The 18,192-nt window shown below is 43.3% G+C and overlaps 1 protein-coding gene across 6 annotated transcripts in view; it reads right to left on the bottom strand.

Moving 5' to 3' along the window:
• Positions 1–18,192, bottom strand: part of SGMS1 (sphingomyelin synthase 1) — a 98,586-nt gene that overhangs the window by 41,654 nt on the left and 38,740 nt on the right. Inside the window, exons 1-2 of one of the 6 annotated variants that reach the window (XM_087765868.1) lie at positions 16,565–17,240; positions 15,060–15,175 (exon numbers count right to left, since the gene is read on the bottom strand). The exons of the other annotated variants lie outside the window; for them this stretch is intronic. The gene's annotated coding sequence lies outside the window, so the exon portion shown is untranslated. Of the gene's footprint in view, positions 1–15,059; positions 15,176–16,564; positions 17,241–18,192 lie in introns of those variants that run through there. 6 annotated transcript variants of the gene reach the window in all.

The raw sequence follows: 18,192 nt of genomic DNA, 5'->3' as shown, positions 1-18,192 counted from the left end.
ACTGATGTATTCATTAGCTCCAGCAATTAAGTTTCCAGAGAGGAATGCTGTGTCATATAACGTGTGACTCACAGAGTCATGTCCGGAGGAAACCACAGTTCTCTTTCTTTTCCTATAAAAAGCTCACCCTGTTTTTAAGTTGAACCAAGTTACCTGAACAAAAATCTTTCCTCCAACAAAGGAGCTAATTTCAGCATTGCTTGCTTGAGCATGTGTGCAAGAACAAAGGTGTATTTTACATCACTTCGGAAGAGGATGATCACGCAACTTGCCAGCAAACCAGTGTCTTCTGGAAACTCAGCTGAAAACATCCTCTGCTCCTCCTTCAGAAGTGAATTAAGAAATAAGATTGTGGTGTTGTATTTGAACATGTGTTTGTACTTTGACCTTGCATTGGTTTTGCAACCTCCCGATGCTTTGGCTGGCTGACCTGTGCCTGAGCAGCTCCCAGTTCACTCCCCTTCTGCATCTGACCACGGCCACAGGACTCCACCACATTGCAACAGCTCTGAGGGATCACACACCCCACCCCACCCACCCCCCCGCACTGTGCGTCCCCGTGCACTTGCTGTGACTGAAAGCTGTAAAAAGGATGGCAGAAACACCAGTGGGATCCCCACGCATCCTGGAGATCCACCAGGACATGGGACCTTTTGCTGCTGATGAAGCAAACCTCCAGGCCACTTGTGTTGTCCCAGCCACGCAAATAGCTTAAATATCTGGAGTTCTTGTCTAACTGGCGTCATCTTTGTAAATAGATAAAATTGGTCCTTTTGCTTATCACACGTGCTGCCCTAGGCCGCAGAGCACGTATATCCTTCTGCTGTTCCTAGTTAAAGGGCATGGTTGCCCTTTAGATCATCAGAGAAACACCCGGATTTTCTGAGTGGCAGCTCCGCCATTAGAAGCCAGGATCGCTCTGCAGAGTCTAATGCCCAGCACCTCTCCAGAGGCAAGAGTAGAGAAAAAACAAGGTGGCACACTATGTTACTGCAATTCACTTTCATACAGGAGATGTGCAATCAGATACTCAGTTCAAAGCAAGTGTTTAATACCACTGCGGTCAAATTTTAACCCAGAAGAGTGAAGCTTTCCACAAACTAGAAAAATAGAAACATGACACCCTTTCCAAACTCACTGTCTCAACGAGAAGGACATTTTTCACATGGCAGGGCATTATTCACACATGACTGCATCCCGCATCCAGCTACAGTGCTCCCAGCTCGTGAAGTGCCACTCCTATTCTCTTATCCACTTATTTTTTCCTCTGAGAAGTCTCAGTTACACAGGTGTGTCAAAATCCTCTTGCTAAAGAAGTCACCGCCTACAAACGTCAATTTGTTTGTATTTCTTCCAAACCCCAAATTTCAAGCCAAAGGCCTCTACAGCAGGCAACAGATTGTTTCCTCACCAAATACTGTAATGGGACACAGAGTGCTAGCACCATTGATTTTTCTATCAAAGAGTTAATTCCTTTGTTATTTGCCCCACATCTTGCTACAACGCTGCTGGTTTTGTATAGCAGTAGTTTGGCATATATCAGGTGCTCTGGCTTCTTTAAAGGTTTGACAGACCAAGTTGGCCTTACCCAGAAATATGATATGTGATGATAGATGCCAGCTGCTGCCATCATCCAAGGAGCAATCAAGAACCTTTCAGGAAAATACCCTTGCTTGTTTTAAGTATGGCTGGCTGGATATAGCAAGTCACTAATTTATTATGCATAAATGGAGCCAAAATGTCCATACTTGGGCTTATGCAGAGCACTGCAAGGCAAATGCTTTTCCTTTCAGAAAAAAAAAAAAAAAAAAAAAAAACAAACCACACGTTTACACCAAATGCACATTTCATTAACACACAGTACCACCTGCTTCTAGGCCTGCCCAGCAATCCTTATGTTAAAACACTGAGGTTTGAAAATGTACTAATGCTGATCTCTATGCCAAGGAGGGGCAGAGACATCAGAGACTTGGCTACTTCCTCCAATTTCCTCTATTCTTCAGCAGCAGCACTGCACCATTCTGCAAAGATCAACTTCATGCTCTGCTGATGTTATCCCTTGATCTTCAAAGGAGTTTCTTATTAACCTGAAGGACCTAAAAGGAGCCAACACTTTCAAGTACAAGCAAAATTAGCATCTTAAAAACAAAAACAACAAAAATGAACACAAAACCAAACCAAAACAAAAAAAAAAAAAAAAACAAAGCAAGAGTTAATACATGATCCTGTTTTGTGCTACAGGTCAACAACAGGGCTCCTGAGTGTGGAGGGGCCTTTTTCCTGTTAAAGACAAATTAACCCAGCCTTCACATCCGGAGTATTTGTTCGCACACCGTTAAGAGTCACACAGAATACGAACCAGAGAGAAATCCAACTCCTTAATTTGCAATATATTTTTGTGGTACCTCAGCAGGATGGATAATTATCCTGAACACATGACCTACATGTGCTGTTCATGCAATGAATATCTTCTCTCTCGTACCCAGGTAGCAGACCCAGAATGACATATACCCCACTCAAAGACTCTGAAGATGAAACACAAAGTTATCAATTAATCACTTCCTCCAGCTCCCTTTTTCTCCTACGTAACCGAAAGTAAATATTCACAGGTTAAACGGCACTGCCTCAGACATACCCACCTATCGAATCCTTTACTTATTAATAAGCATGATGTGGATTAATACTGCAAATTAGCGCTTCAAATATCCACTTCCTCCATCCCAAGGGCAAAGGGAACAATACAACAAAAGCGATAAGGAGCTATTTCTGAGGACCGCAGGGTGTTGTACTCCCAATATCCTATGTCGACACAGCCGGTGTTATTACTGCTTTACACCGTTATCCTATCATCGCAAGACACATCCTCTTCTTGCGACTTCTCCACACACTTGAGTGCCGCAAGTTCACCTGGGTTCAAAGGGTGACTGAATGAATTCAAAGCAGTAAAGAAGACAACATGATGCTCAGGAAGCCTGAGCCATTAATCACTAAAGGCTCAAAGGGCTTATTGGGGAAGTGTGTTTATATGCCCCTTTACGCTCCTCCCAAAAAAGAGGAAACATACAGCAATGCCACCACAGGCACGGTCTGGTTTTGGTATAACTCAAAATCTAACTGTACTTATATCTCTACCAACGATCAAAGTGTGATAAAAATGTTCCCTGTCCCTGTTTTCAGGCACTGGCCTGTCAGACCTTGTTTTTGTAACCTTGGCCTCTGTGATGCATATGAGAACAAGAAAGGACGAAGACCGAAGTGCTCGCTGCTTGGCACAGGCTTTATGCTCCAGGCCCAGGAGGCTTGGCTGTCCCACAAGGCATGCGCTTAACACTTCCCGCAGGAAGCATCACTTGTGCTGCAGAAGCACAGGGTATGATCACAGGATGCAAAATATGGCAAGGTGCAAACACGGAACATATTAGAGATTCTGTTACATCAAAAATTACAAAACACTAGCACTACCTTCTACTTCAATCTGCTTGTTTAAAGATGGGACCTTTGATTCATTTATGGGTTTTCCCTTTGGTGCACACACTGACAGACTGGGCAGTCTCCTCTAGTCCAATTTATTCCTATAGGAAGTACAAGCATCAGTTCTGTGTAAGTATTATAAGCGACAGCCTGGTCCTTCCACCAGGACCATTAAAACTCTGCTTCCTAGCACACATATCCCCAAAAATTCAGCACTTACTGAAATCCCAATTCATGATATTTCTTACATGTACACTTTCCTACAAGCACCTGAATTTGTGTCTTTAACTACAATGCTGAGCACTAACTTGTACAGGGACCTGAAGGAACTTTATCGTGCCTGTACTGAAGCCAAGTCTCAGCACCTTTGACCACAAAAGGCATTGTGCACCCCAGGGAGAAGCTGAAGCCTGTATTTTCTGGCACATTTTGAGTTCTGCTTAAGTGCAGCATCCATCTACATTGGATGAGGCTCGATGTGTATCAATTTCTAAATTTTTTAGGAAGTCATGTACTTTAGAAGGATGAACGTGCATAGCTTTGACTTACAAGTCAGCAGATTTTGTTTCAACGCACTTCCTATTGACATAGTTAGTTTTAATGACCAAGGATATGTCCACAGCCTATATATAGCCTTACTAGAGAAATCACGAGGAGTCCTCTCAATACTAAAAAAAACTTAAGAGTATATTTACACTGTAAATATACACTGTATGCTGTAGCATACACAGAGCAGCAATTGCTAAATCAAGCCATGGCCAAATACCTTTCCCCTAGCATTCATCAAATACATTTTAGCTGGCATTTACTGTGTTCACACTTGCATTTCTGTTCTTGACACTAGTGACAACGGGAAGACTACGTACATCTTTTCAAAACCCACACAGGAGACCATCATGCCATTCTGAACTCAGCGTTGATCCTGCAAGTCCCTGTATGATCAAAGAACAGATGAGGGGAATCCTTCTGCTTGATACCCCCACCCCTAGTTATTCCTGGCAGATTATCCAAAGCCAGAAATAACTGGAGCTGTTTCTGCGTGAACTGGGTGGGGTAGATGTGTGTATCGAACTGTGGACACCAGCACCCTTCCCATGCTCTTGGCAACTTGAGTCAAACAGCCCATTTCTTTTTAAAGATCATTCTTAACTACTCCCAAAGGATGACATGCCTTGGATGTTATTGTGCTGCGCACTACAATTTCCTAGAGTAAGAAGAGATTAGTTTCTTCCCCACCCATGCCAAATAGGACTAATCCAGAACAATATGTCTGCAGACCTTCCACTGACTGCTAAACATTGTATTTCACAAAAATCACTGTCAGAGGTTTTATCCCTGCAATTACAGTTCACAAAAATGCAATTCTGTAAGGAGTTTAAAATATCTAATAGGGAGTACGAAAGGGTAAAAGTAAATACTTGCGCTTTCTGAAGAGGTGGACTTGCCCTGTTCATTTATGCAGTACTGTTAGATTTGCTTGGTGATTGGCATTTCTGCAAAAATACAGTGCTCAAACATGCTCAGCTTCACACAAAACCTCAAGCCTTGAAGCGTTACTTTCTGTGTCTTCTACAGCTCACAAGTAGCAAAAAGTAGCAAATGCAGCTTCAGACCTCAGAAAACCCCTACTTAAACCAAAAGTAAACGGCCTTATTTTACAAACTATCCTACCAGCACAATATAGACTATTCAGTCTACATCTTTTTAGTGTTTTCATCCAATTCTATTATTTCAGATTTAGACTGAGCACAATAAAAATGGAATAGACGGGAAGTTTTTGAGAAGCCAGAGCTCTGAATATTTAGAAAGCCGAAGAAGAGTTGAAATTCAGTTTTACTATAATGAAATCACTTCCACAGTGCAATAACAATATTGGGGGGAAGAGCAGAAAAAGCCTCTCTGCATCACCTACACAAATCGCTGCAATTTTAAGCTTGCTGCAGCACCTCTCAAATGGGTGTGAGCGGGGACAAGCAATCCCTGATCCCTGAGCGCTGATGCTGTGCATGCAAGCAGCTGATGAGAAAGCCTTGCTTTCAGAGCAAGAGAAGGCCGTTTACCTTCACAGGCTTCCTATCCTTCCGAGGTGATAATCATCTAATCACTCTTCAGGCTACCTTTCTCACTAAAATGAGAAGAAAGGAACGCTTTATCTTGCATGTTTGGCTGCGGTTTGGCTCAGATTAAGAGATTTCTTCCAAAGTAAACACTCCTGCAATGTCACAGGGTGTATGTATATATAGACACATACCAGAGGAGAAGGAGAAAGAAATACAGCCCTTCTGTAGATATTCAGTTTCATTAGGAAAGACGTAAGTAGGGGAGAATATGAGACAGAAATAAAGTCTTTATTTTTCTAAAGCTACATGCACAATGTTGACTCAGATACTAAAGCCAGGTTGAATGATCCAAGATAAATATTGCATCCATCCAGTAATAGTTTCTCACATATTCCTGGCTTTTGCCAGAAGACGTGCTGTTTCTGCTTGGGAAAGACTGCCATCCTGGCAGTTCACACACATTTTTGCACATCCAACTAAACTTCAGGAAAGCTGCCTTCACTCACACACTTGAAGGCATGCATGCAGATATGGAAGTGCCTGTGAAGCGTTATGGGGAAAGCTCTCCCACCATTTCTGGGAACTTGGCAGCCTTGGGTGCCTCTCCGTAGTGCCTGTACACCGCTGCACGCAGCACAGGGAACAGGCGGGAGGTCTGCCTGCACTTGCAGGGCTACAATCTCTGTGATCACGGAGACATGGTGGGGTAAATCACACAACTGGATGAGCATCTGGATGTTCGAAGCAAGGAAGACTTACCCTTGGTGGAAGAAGATCAGATTAGGGAACAATAAACAGACTGGACATAGACCCCTCCATGGGACTGGATGGGATGGACTGAGGGAGTGACTGATGTCATTGTGAGGCCACACTTGATTATCTCTGAATAGTCATGACAACTGGGAGAGGTTCCTAAGACTGAAGGAAAGTAAATGTCACCCCTGCCTTCAAGAAGGGCAAGGAAATGGATGTGGGCAACTACGGGCCAGTCAGCCTCACTTTGTCCCTGGGAAAGAGCAGCTAACTCTAGAAACCATTTCCAGTCACACGAAGGACAAGAGGGAGATCAGGAGTAGTAAGCATTGATTTATGAAGGGGAAAAGTCATGCTTCATCAGCCTGACCTCCTCCAATGATGAAACAACTGGCTTGGTGGATAGGAGTGCAGAGGATGTTGTCTGTCTTGACTTTAGTAAGACTTTCAACACCATCTCTTATAACATCCTCAGACAAGCTGGCAAAGCAGGTAGGGACGTGGACTGAAAACTGGCTGAACAGCCAGGCTCAGAGGGTTGTAGATCAGTGGCACTAAGTCCAGTTGGAGGCCAGACACTAGTGGTCTACCCATGGGTTGATACAAGAGCCAATATTGTTTAACCTCTTCATTAAATGACCTGGATGATGTGCAGAGTGTACCCTCAGCAAGTTTGCTGATTACACAACACTAGAAGGAGTGGCCAATACACCAGATGGTCACATTGCCGCTTGGATGAACTTTGACAGGATGGAGCAAAGGGCAGCCAGGAACCTCACGGTGTTCAAATAAAGGAAAGGCAAAGTCCATCACCTGAGGAAGAATGACCCCAAGCACCAGTACAGGCTGGAAAGTAGCTTTGCAAAGAAGGACCTGTGGTTCTGGATGACGACGACAAGCTAACACGAGCCAGCAATGCACCCTCACAGCAAAAGGCAGCCACCACCAGCATCTTGGGCTGCATTAGGAGTGTTGCCAGCAGGTCGAGGAAGCTGATTCTTCCCATCTGCTAAGCACTGGTAAGACCACACCTGGAATGCTGGGTCCAATTCTGGGCTCCTCGGTGCAGGAGAGACATGGACATACTGGAGAGAGTCTGGCAAAGGGCCGCTAAGATGACTAAGGGACTGGAGCACCTCTCCTATGAGGAAAGGCTGAGAGAGCTGGGACTATTCAACTGGGAGAAGAGAAGGCTCAGGGGGCGATTTTAATCAACATATATAAATGCCTGAAGGGAGGGTGCAAAGAGGAAGGAGCCAGGCTCTTCTCAGTTGTGCCCAGTCACAGGACAAGATGGCACAAACTGAAGCACATTAGACCATAAGAAAATACTGTTTTACTGAGAGGGTGGTTGAACAATGCACCAGGTTGCCCAGAGAGGTTTTGGAGCCTCCATCCTTGGAGATACTCAAAAACCAACTGGACATGGTCTTGGGCAACCATGATTCTGTGATCATTTTGCCAGTTCATTTGCACACCCAAGATATCATTTATGATAAACACAAGTATTGAGAAGAAGCTTCTCAGTCCTGTCTATGGTATCACCCATGGCAGAAACCACAATGTCAGTGTGTTGACAGATCACATAGCAGCTCAGCAGGAGACAAATAACATGTGCCGTATCTCACTCTTGAGGTTGAGATTCAGTTTCCAGTACTTGCTAGCTCGCCTTTGCTATGGTTTGGCTCAAACACTGCTTTCTCAGTGTGACACAGGGGTCAGAGACTGGGAACATTAACAGACCGGTCAGGAGGTGTTTCGTTCTGTGCCCCCTCCCCCTACCCCCACCCCCCCTTTTTTTTAACATCACCTTTTTGACGAATGCTTTAAAATAAAAAACCTCTGCTCCACAAATGCTCTGTATCACCTCTAAAAACGAAACCTCTTTTAAAACAAAGCAAGAAGAGGCAGACATGGATACCCTCTAGGTTTACTAGCTAAAATCTTCATTCACTTGGCAGATATATACTTCTTGCTGGTGTAAGAGAACAGAAGTCCTAAAGATTTTAAGGCCAAGTCGTAATTTCTTTAAATGTCCACCATTCCTTGTTCCCGCAGCTGGAGGTGGTCTGGCAAAAAGAGGCCAGTGGGGGTCATCAGTAACAGAGAGAAGTACAAAGCTGATCCTATCTACTAAGATTTCACCCTAAAAAGAAGTTCAGGAACAGGGGAGTCTCCGCAGGGAATTCAGGTTTTTGTACAAAAGCTCAAGATAAAACATGTTTCTATCCAACCGTTAGTGCATTTGTCTTGACTGGTTCTCAGTTTAGCACACCTCCTCCTCCTTTTCCTCTCTTTGCAAATAGAGTGAGCATGCTGGGGGCTGAGGAGGGAGAAGGAGAGCACAGCTAAGATCTACCATAACAGCTGTCACATTTGTGGCCAGAGCACTTGCAGTCTCTTCAACCAGCAAAAAAAAGACAACACTATAATTTTTAAACTGACTTGCTGCACGTGTTTGTTCACAGGGATTTAAAGGCCATCCATAATTCTGGCTTCTTGCCATGGGTATTTTTCAATGTTAGCTTTGTGTCATCAAGTCCAGTGCTGAGATCCACAGGGAGTCCCAAGTTGCAAAGGATTTCTGGGGGTCAGCTAGTCTGGCCCCTGCTCCAAGCTGGGCTAGCTCTGAAGGTAGGTCAAAGGTACATTTTCTGGTAGGGTCTATTGCTCTAAGCAATACCATGTTTTATACTGGAGCTCAGGAAGGTTTTTTAGGGACTATTTCATTTGAGGCTGCCAAACTAGATTTTAGTATAACGCAACAGACACACAAAGAGACAGCTCTGAAACAATATAAATTCACTGCACTGGTCTCCTAGTCTTAACAAGGGTTCAGATTCTGAGCTCACCTAAAGTTTTGCTTTTAAAAATCCTGCAGCTGTGAACATGAAAATTAGACTGGCATCTCAAAACATCAAAGCAATTCATCCTAGTGAGGCTAAGGAGTCAGTTTCTTTACACTTGCAGCACTCTTAGCACACAGGAAACCCCATTTATATGGTACTTTTCTCTTGGGTCATATAAGCTACTGTTTCACACCGAATTAAAACCGATAAAGCAGAACCAACTAAACAGAAATAACCACAGAATACTCTCCGACTTGCAAGGGAAAAAGAGAGGCTGCTAATTATAGCCTAACTTATCTCCTTACTGCCATAAAAGCATTAGCAACTCTGCCTTTATAATGTGCATCAGCACTGGTGTTTCATTAAATCAGGGATTTTGGTTCTCATGAAAGGAGCTGGAGTGGCAGCATCCCCAAACTCCATCTCCCCTGCAAAAGAGTGAAGTCAGGTTGTCCTGCATAGTCAAACTGCTCTTGGTTACTCCCAGTCATTTAATCTGCTGCTTAATCTCATCATTAGTGGCCACCACCACTAGGAAGCCACCCAATTTAGGCTGTAGGCAATGGGGAGAAGCCTCAGAGAGGGACTACTATTTATGTGTAATACTGCCATGAGCTGCTTTCATGAACAGAAGCATATTTTCTTGCCTGAAGGCTGGTAACACTAGCCTCTACATTTGTGTTTCATGTTTTTGATACTCTTGGCACTCTATTTAGGTAAAGAGTAGCTCGGATTATTTCTAAGGAGTACTGTGCAGCAGGTTTCAGGGCTATTTACCGATTAAAGCAGACACTTGGGTCCAGCCAGAAAGGTTTCGTACATGCTAACCTGCTTGCAAAGCCCGTTGCCTTCCACAGTAATAGAGCGGCTTCTCTGCGAGAGTCACATTCAAGCCTTGAGATGCCAGCAGACTGCATCTGGCATTCAGACGCAGCAGCTGCTCTGCAAAACAAACAGAGATACTGGGATGTCCAGCACATTACTGGTTTGTTAGATCCACCCATCAAAGCAGCCTATGCTGTTGCTACTAGCAAAATAATGAACATTTTGCTGAAGTTTAGGTGGTATCATGGGTATTAGAGAAAAATACAAAAAAAAACCCAACAAAAACATAGGTGCACACACGCACACAGGTATATATGGAAACAGTATAGCAGCCAAGACTGAGCCAGGACTCCATCCTGCCCCAAAGCAGCAGATATGTGATATCCAGGCTCCAGCTGAGGCAGCTAAAACCTGTCCCCCAACAGGTATTTTCTGAGCGGTCCCAAATCAGAAAAGCATAAACTCATGCCCAGGGAACAGTGCATGAATGATGGAGAACATAAAATCAACATAGCACAGCCAGCCTTTTCATTATAGACTCACCCAACAGGAACCTTGCTATAGTTTTGGATCATTCATCTAGTGACAAAAATAACTGCATTACTTCCTTAAATACACTGTGCAACAGGACAGCATGACTAAGAACGGACACAGTAGCTTTTTCTCCTGGGTAAGAAAGGCTACGGGACTTTCTGTAATCAGTGATGTTATAAACTTGAGAAGATTTTGACAGAAAAAACCTACGTTACTTATGAATTGCTTGCAATATCAAGACGTTCACCACAAGCCTCTGTAAGTCACTGCACTGTTTAGTTGCTCTTGCTGTTAAGAGCATGACTGTTGACACAGCTGAAGACCGTATTTGCTACACCACTAAGCAAACAAAAATTTGAGTTTCCACAGCCATCGTGCATCTCTAAATTAAAACCGTAAAAAAAGTGCGAAAACCTAAAAAGATCTGCTGTGCTCCCCAGTGCCATGCTGAGGAGCTGTGCTTACTCAGTTTGTCTTGAGCATCCAAAAACAGACCACAGCTTTCCAGGGCTTTCAGTGCTAAATAGAAGCTGACTGTAGAAAATTCACTGGTAAATGTTTATTAGGGGCTGCCTTTCTAATTTTAACCTCTGTACATTTTTAGGGCCAATTAAAAAAAAAAAGACCAAAACCCAAGAGACCAAATAATCCACGTACAGATTCTCTCCTGCCTGGGCTTTTTAAAGGTCATTCTGAGTTTCAGGGATTTTTTTTTTTTTTTTTTAAATCACTTTTAACTTCTTGTACTGGAAGCATTAAATTACACCACAACGTCAGACCAGACTGTGCAAGAAAGCAAACCTCTTAGAAAGGAAAGAGACATGGATTCCCACAGGAAATAACACTTTCCAATACAAATACTTCACCAGTATTATAATCCACAGTGGGGAGCAGAAACCCCTATTTCTTTGCCTTTCCATGTTGAAGGCTGTGGGACTCTAGGAATACAGAGGAGTACCCCACACCGGTACACTCTGTATAAGCTTTTCTGAGTAAATATCTCCAGGCTCATACAGGCTCCGTCAGTCCCTGCAGAGCTGTTTCATCCATCAAAACTCTCCAGAAGTGTTCAAAAAGCTTCTCCTCAAGCCTTAATTGCATCTTCATGCATCAAAACCAGATACACTATTGTGGTTCATCAATAATTTTCCTGCCCAGGCCCCTCCTTCCCCTTCTACCAGCAGAGTAGACTATCAAAATCTTAAGAGGCAACTACTCAAGCCCTACCCTGTGCAGACCAGATTGGCTAATGTTCATAGCAGCACCTTCAGGACAGGCTCTTTGCATAGCTGGTATTACCTGCAGATGCTCATCATGGTTGTATGTGAGATCTTACTGTGGACTACAACTAGTCCAAGATCTCCAGGTAGACACACAGATGCCTGAAAAGCAAGATGTAGGTCTACTGGACAGCAGATGTGTTCTTCTTTATTTTCCTTCCCATAAAGATAATTCCTTAGGTGCAACCCAGACATCCCAGGGGTGGCTTTTGAATAGTTACAAGGCCAACAGGAGAAAACAAACAAACAAACAAAAAACCAAAACAAAAACCAAACAAAATTGGCCAGTCCCTGGGGCAAGCAGCTGCCTGCAAGGATACGCTTCACTTATGGATAGTACCGTGCTGTTGCCAAAAGGCTTTCCCCAGTAACACTGACCACATCAGCACTTATTCCTTGGCCAACCATGTCCAAAAAAAGCAGTGAGAAGCAGTATTTTTGGGTCTCACAGCTCTGGTACTCTTGGCTGTACTATAGCCTACAGTCTTCCCTTCTTCCAAATTATCATCAGTCCAAGTAACACATCCTTAATTTAGCTTCCTGCTCCACTCCTACAAGCTCACCACAGACTGATGGAGTCCCATAAGCTGAATGATGCATCTTTCTATACTTCCTGAAGTCAACAGACTCTTCAATTTGAGCCAGATATGCTGCCTGTTATACTAGCTGCTACTTGTTTTGTTCTACCTGCTACATGAACAGGCATTTCCTGGTAAAATAAAAGCTAAATGCCCCTCTTGCAAGTCTGCAGGGTGCTCATGTAGGCAAAGCAATGGCAGATGATGCCCATGCAAGGGCTTGCCTTTCCCCTTGACCTGCAGCTCAGAAAAGGGACTGTTCTCTGGGGAGATCATCCTGCCTGTCTGGGTCGAAAGAAGCCCACTCCTCATCTCAATACTCCAAAAGGTGACCAGCAGCCCTCTGCCTTTCTAATCCAGGCACCCTACACCATCTCTTCCCCAGCTACCTTCAGGGCCTTGAACAGTACACAGGGACAGCATAAGAAGTATGGTAGCCTACAGGTCCTTATGGGATCTCTACACAGCCATTTTGTAGCTACACTCAACTACAGCAACAACACAGACATACTCAGAGGTAGAACTACAGGACCAGACAACAGGATACAGTGACTTGGACATCTCAAAACCAAAAGGTACCGCACGCTACTCCCCATTTCACAGCTGTCCCCAGCACCCACAGTGGCACTACCATAGGAAACCATCTCATAAGATGCTAATGCAGGGGCTGACAGACCTGACCCCTCTGCTCTGGGGGTTTCCCTCTGACACAGTATTTCTAACCAAGGGAAGAGACCATGGCAATTCTCCCCAGAGAGAGGATGTTAGCACAGGCTGAGCACTGCACCTAGAGACCTCATTTCCTATCTGTGCTGGTGTAAGACCTTTTCTTCCCTCTATGTCAGAGCTGTAGTTTGGTTACTGAGGACACAGTTTGGTTTGTTTTGAGGGTTCCCCTCTCCCTTGTGTATTTTTTAAACTATAAACCTACAAACCCATAGCTCCAAAAATAAAAAGCTACAGCAGACAAAGACCTCCACACCACAGTAAAAACTTAAGTACATCATCAATACAAAAGCACTTTCTCACATAATAATTCAAAACCTCAACAGTACCAATGAAGCACAATAATAAAATTTTTAAATGATCCTAGGCTGTTAGACACAACGCCAGTTACAAGTTTGCTACGTGACAAGTTACAGCTACTTGTTGGGGAAAAAAGTGCCACCTGCTCACAACATTTCAGATTCAGTTCCTCACTTAAATTTAAGATCCCTGTATTAATTGAATTTGCCACATATCACAGTCCTCCTCTCCCCAGCTCCAACTTTTCTAACTGTCGCTGCAACCTCTGGTTTCCTCAGGTGAGCACCTTGTTTCCGTACAACAGGTCTAAGACTTTTTAGCAGTGGCATATTAGTATTTTGCATAAGATAATATAGAGGAAATAGCTTATTGTTAACCATTTCAAGATAGCCTAACAGTCAGCACTTTAGCACATAAAAGCAACTGCAGGCTGATAAGCATGAGCAGCAGGAAATACTGGCGGTGAAAGGCACAGTCAGGCTTTTGTTGGGAAAAAGCAGCAGCTTGACTTGCAGGGTAGCTGATGGTTTTTAAATCTTATCTAGATGAAGGCATAATCTAATTATCTTATCTACCTATTAAATATTCTGCACTTACTTAAAATGATTAATAATGGCAAACATCTGCTTACGGGGTAGCTGTCCTCTGACATCGAACTCAAGTCCACACAAATATTCCCATCTTCAAAGGATGTTAACCTGCCTGCCTCTGAACATAGGTATGATTTTCTGTCCTCAAAGGCAAACTTACTATTATTTGTTTTAATAATATTTAGCTGTGGACTTTAAACTCCTAACCTTTCTTTTGATGTTTGTTTTTGTTTCCAACACAGTCACGGCTGCATACAGTTCATATTATTTACATTACAGCAGCTTTCCACATCATACTGGCGTTGCTCTTTATTTCTTCAACACAATGCAAGCTCAGATCTCTTTCTTTAGCGTGATTCCTTATCCCCTACAGCCACAAAAGCCTGGCCTGTTTGGGAAGGGCTCCTGAATTCTCTCAGCTTCCAACTAGGATTTGCAAGGTCAACACTATTATCCAAACAAGAGAACAAAAAACACACCAAAAAGCATATAGACTATTTCTTGGTGCTGACTGGGCTAAAAATCTACTACCAGCAGGTTCTACTGAACAAATTCTTCATTTTACCTTGTTAGAAGTCTTTTGTAAATGCAGGAGTTTGCTCAGGAAGTATGCTCATAGACATGCACAAATGCACTCTCAAAATAAAAACAGTTCTCACACACACTGTCATCCTCAGAAAGGTATAGCATTTCTTTATACAGCTAAGTCAAAGCTACTGCAATCAGTAACTAAAAGACAGGCCAAATGCTTTTTCTGCCTAAGCAATTTATGCTTAAATCATCATAATCTATGCAGAAAATGCAGGGAAAAAAGTCAAGTATGACTTAAACTCTTGCTGATTCCTGCTGTAAACAGGCTTGCTTTTTTCCTGCAATTACAGAAGAGGGATTTTTTTCCCCCACCACTTTCAGTTGCCACAAGCAGCCTATTGTTTGGATTTAACCATGCAGCACTCCTGATGAGAACACACAGCACAGGTTAGCACGCCGGACTGCAGGTAACTAAAAATCGAATACAAGGCAATTCAGTCCCATTATAATAAGAACGGTGCTTTGTACTAAATATCTGTTCGGAGCAAACAGAGATACATACCCTGCTTTGGCACAGCTAGAGAAGACAGTGCCTGTGCATAACAGGGAAGTCTTGCAATACTTCCAAACATCCAGGTGCCTGTACGGGTGCTGTATATCAGATGGCAGCTTAGCAGCCTGTTAAGAGCAAACATGCAGATCAATTGCCCCAAATCCAGGAAGCAAAAAAATTGCTCAAGACTACATCTCTGTGCCTCCCCACACACAAACACCCCAGTCGCATCCTCTCTCATTCAAAAACTGATTAAAAAAATCAGTTGGACACACCCAAATGAGTCATCTCTGTGCAGTGGTACCTCAACTCTGAACGCTCCCGCTCTGACCCTCTGCTAAGGGAACTGAAGTGCTTCAAGTTCACTCACAGCTGTGCCAACAGCAAATGCAAATCCTGCCACACTGCAAAACTTCACCACACTCTCCTCCAGCACATGTGAACTACAGGCGAGCAAAACCACCTTCCCCCAACCCACCCCTCCCCAGCCAAGGATAAATTGTGTTTCTGAAAGCTGTTCCCTCCCCTAAAGCAAAAATCAAATTGGCAGGGCAAAGTTTAACCAGACTTACATTGCTTTAGCAGGATTTGTACTAGCTGTGCTTGAAGGCACTTAGAAAAAAGGCCCAGAAGAGTTTGGAAACAGCCTGCAAGACGATGTTCAAGCTTTCTCATGTACAACTGCAAAGACTATATCCACATACCCACTGTTTAAATTAGGTGAGGAGCTCCTGTATTTGCAGCCTTGAGCTTCAGCCTGACCAAGTCATACCACTACTGCTTTAATACAATAAAGTTAGCAGTGGCTATTTAGGCATAGAAGAGAAAATGGGTTTAAGTGACACATTTTTAAAAAATAATCAGATTTCTAAAGAATATCAGCATATCTGAATGCAAAGATATGCTCTCCCAAGAGCTCTTCTCAGGAGATATGGCAGATGTTTCTAATTAAGATGCAGCCAGTAACTGCATTTAACAACCAAAGGTTAAAAAACAACTGATGGAGGGGAAAAAAAAAAAAGGAAGGAAAGCATCACCTAACAAGTTTCCAGCAGCAAAGCCTGTATGAACTGTAAGACCTGAATTGCAAATTTAGCTTTGGTGAGAATTTTACCTCTGAGCCCAACAGATGCTTGCAGGATATCTACTTATGTTTTGCAAAAACTGCTCAGACAAGCTTCAATATTCTGAATGGCAAACAAAGAGTAAAAGCCCCAACTGATGCTTCCTGCATATTGAGAAGTTAGGGAGCTTCTAGTCTTCTGGGTTTGGTGGCGGTGTTGGTTTTGTTTTGGAGTGGGGTTGTTCTTTGTTTTGTGTGTGGTTTATTGTGTTGGTTTTGGGGTTTTTTTGTAGGACAGTTTGGGTTACCACGTGCAAATAGTTTTAGAGCATGAAAGTACTACATCCTAACCTTCACCTATTTGTGAGCAAAGCAAATCTAATCCCACAGTCAGGTTATTCTATCTGGCAGGAAAGCAAACGAGCTAAAAACGAAGGAAAGGGAGAGTTACCATGGGATACCAAGATGCGTCACTTCTCTTGGCTCTCTTGGCGCCACGTGACATCTCAGCCGTGAGTGAAGAACTCGGCAGATGGGATAGGAAAAAAAAATGCAAAAAGGTCTCTCGATTATAGCAAAGTTTAGGCTTTTACATCCAATTTGCTAACTGCTTATAGCTACGGAAATACAGGCAAACAATATTTAACTATAAACCAAACTATCTGCCTATAAATCTATCACCACTGTGCAATAAATACATGCTTTCCCTTCCAACAGTCATCATCTACACTTTTTGGTTCTGTACAGTAAATTTAGTCCAAACACGTTCAGAAATACTGCCCTTGCTATCTTCAGTAAGAACTATCACTTGCCTTTCAGAGGCAGCAAAGCAGGTCAGTAGTTTCTACCTTGTTCATAAATACAGAAGTAGCCACTTCACAGCAATAGACACAAGTGGTCAGAGTTCAAGACAGATCAGAAGAGGGATAAATCCCTTGGAATTTACTCTCAGGTCACCAAATCCGCGCCTTGGGATGGAGCCCACTGAACTAAGACTCTTAATTTTCAAGATATTGCTGCTTAGCAGCGTGCCGCTGCAAAGCTGCTGTGTGCATGAGCTGACCCCACCACATGCTTACCTATACTTTGATTTTCACCCCATTCACTCCAGTATAAATTTTTAAACATCTCCTGCTCCAAGTCTTTCTTCTCTATACAAACCCGTAGAGTGGTTCAGTGTTTGATTCCCTCCCCCCCCCCCCCCCCCCCTTTTACAGGTGGCAATTCCTTTCTAGCATGTCAAAACAGCTCTGATTCAAAGGACATTATTCCACCTCCATCCTCCTCCACCTCCCAAAGCCTCCTAACACCCACACGCTGCTGAGCGCCAAAATCTCCAGGGAAATTTGGTCCTTTCATACGCCAGCCAAGCAAACCACCTCTCTGTAGGAAAAAGTGATGTACAGTGCAACAAACCTTTACCCTCCAAGCCGCCCCAGTGACTTCCATGGTGCAATCCCAGAGTTTCAGCTCTACCCAAACATTAGGTCACGCTGAAAATCGAACTTGCGGGGAAATACTGAAGCCCACCTGTGTCCAATGCATCACAGTAACCTGACCATTACCCCAGCCACCAGCTGGCAAGCTGCCACTCCAACCTACCCAGCTATTAGCACTCTCTTATTAGCTCCAGATTGCAAAACTTTGGTAAAGTAACACAGCAAATTATCCAAGACAACTGCTGCTATAATCTGCTCTTAAACACGAACTTTTTATCACCTGAATCACTTGCTACTATGCACCTGTTTCCCATTAGCTACCAAAAATATGAAATAATACAGAAGCCAAGAAATCCCACATTTAATCTGCTACTCCAACTTGTAGCCCCTGCATTAGCACACATCTATACGACACAGCATTTGAAAACAGCTAAGCATTATTTATTACCTACTTACAAAAATGAAGTTTCACATTTCTGCAACAAGTTTAACACAGATGGCATTACCTTCTTCAGAACATTGCTTTAATAACCATTCCCTGAGCCGAGAGATACTGTCTTGAATAGCCATGGCTAGGTTTTTTCCAGCCTCCTTTGAGTCTCTAACCTTTCAGCAACATCCTGCAGCAGGGAATACCGCA

This window comes from Nipponia nippon, unplaced genomic scaffold, assembly GCF_047370975.1.
Source record: "Nipponia nippon isolate SJK-2023a ecotype South Korea unplaced genomic scaffold, ASM4737097v1 scaffold_3, whole genome shotgun sequence".
NCBI classification, from domain to species: domain Eukaryota; kingdom Metazoa; phylum Chordata; class Aves; order Pelecaniformes; family Threskiornithidae; genus Nipponia; species Nipponia nippon.
Note: the sequence above shows the minus strand (reverse complement) of the source record. Positions and strands in the feature narration are given on the sequence as shown.